Below are 2,011 nucleotides of genomic sequence, written 5' to 3' on the forward strand. Positions count from 1 at the left end.
CTGAGCCACCCAGCGCTGTTGAGTTGCTCCTAAGTCAGCAGTCTGAAGATGACACAGAGGGTTATTATCTGTGATGACCGTAAACTTGGACCCGAGCAGATAACTCCTGAACTTTTCAGTCATTGCCCACTTCAGTGCTCGGAGTTCAAGCATCTTTATTTATCCCCGTGGGGCAATTAGAGTTGTGCGAGAGCAGCTTATTATAGATACAGTCAGAGCAAAGGAAAAACAGGATGAGAGTAGGCCTGTAGGCTTAGCACTTGAGGTCTTGAGGTAGTGGTTCCAACAACAAATGATGCACTCTGCCTCTCATTAAAAACTAATAAAACCAAATTAAAAGCACTCCGTATCATTGAAAATATAGCTTTATATGGCTTTTTAGAGATTATTCATGCGTGTATGTATATACAGTATATATATATATATATATATATATATATATATATATATATATATATATATATATATATATATATATACACACACACACACACACAGTCAAACCTCGGTTTTTGAACGTCTCTGTTCTCGACCAAATCGGTTTTCGACCAGAAATTTCGAGTGTTTTACGCCTCGGATGACGACCGAATTCCGGTTCTCGAACAAACTGAGCACACTTGAATGTGTCACTTGACTCCTATCGCCTTTCTTACATGAGGAAGTGACGCTTCCTCGTGTAGCCTTCCATTGTGAACAGACGTGTTCAATAAAGATTTTTTTTTAAAGGGCGTGGTTTCGGTTTTCGAACAAATCGTTTTCGAACAGCCTTCTGGAACGGATTATGGTCGAGAACCTAGGTATGACTGTGTATAGGAGAAGTGAACTCATCTCTTTTCGTCAATGGACGCTACAGCTTCACGTTTGCTTTCAAAACTTAGCTTGTAGCAGACGTGTGCACATTTTCAGCATGACGTCTCTGATCCACTGGTGAAAGGACACTTTGATCTTCTCTTTCATCTAGAACTGCTTCAGACAACAAAGTGTATGCAGAAAAGTGGTGAAAATTGCACGACTGTCTGTGCCCTTTGTGTTGTGTTGTGTTATTTTTGTTATTTTGACTTCAAAATGGCGCCGCGAGAGTGGCTGCCTTTCCAGCAGCTCCTATATTTTGTTGTTCTACTTCTTCTTTTCATAACTTTGCTGCTGTGAATTGGGAATTTCTCCATTGCGAGACTAATAAAGGTTTTCTTATCTTATCTTATACACAAAACACACTGTATTATTAGGTGCAGCCAGGCATGGTAAAGCGTACGCCAGCTTAAACATATGGCATGCATGCACGCACGCTAAAAACACGTTTTTAAAAAGGCAACGGAATCAAAACTGAGTTCGGTTGTACTTTATTTAGCCATTTTACAATGTACTCACATTTTTCTCTTCACCTCCTACACACTTACCCTTCACTCATTGGCGACAGGTACCTGCTAGGGGCGTGCCTTTAGCGTCCTCTTACACGCCCACCCTTCACTCATTGGCGACTGGTACCTGTTAGGGCCGTGCCTTTAGCGTCCTCTTACACGCCCACCCTCCACTCATTGGCGGACTTCCGCATGCCTGTCGTCACTCACGCCGCCTTTTCTCTATATAAACAGCGTGTCGGCCAGAAGCGTTCTCAGTCATGCTTTGGAACTCGGCTCATACACTAGACATTGCTAGGCATTATAAGGCGTCCTGTCCATTTTGGAGAAAATTTAAGACTTTTAATAGCGCCACACATACATACCTGAAAATACGGTATGCATGTGTGTGTATTTATTTATTTTGGGGAAATGTTCACAGTTCTGGAGGGGCAAATAATTTTGACCTTAATCTTTAATTGTCAAGACTGTCACTGAAGGCATTTTATTTCTAAAATGCTTCTAATTGTGGTGGGTTTCCTTTGGTTATTACTTGTCCTTAAATTCTAATGTGCACATTTTGAGAAGTACTTCCAAGGAAGTTACAATTTCTACTTGATAAATTGATGAGCTTCAGTTGCATTAAAAAAAACAAAAGCATCTAACATGACAAA

This window comes from Hippocampus guttulatus, chromosome 8 (assembly GCF_054856545.1).
Source record: "Hippocampus guttulatus isolate MCC_2025c chromosome 8, RoL_Hgut_1.0, whole genome shotgun sequence".
NCBI classification, from domain to species: domain Eukaryota; kingdom Metazoa; phylum Chordata; class Actinopteri; order Syngnathiformes; family Syngnathidae; genus Hippocampus; species Hippocampus guttulatus.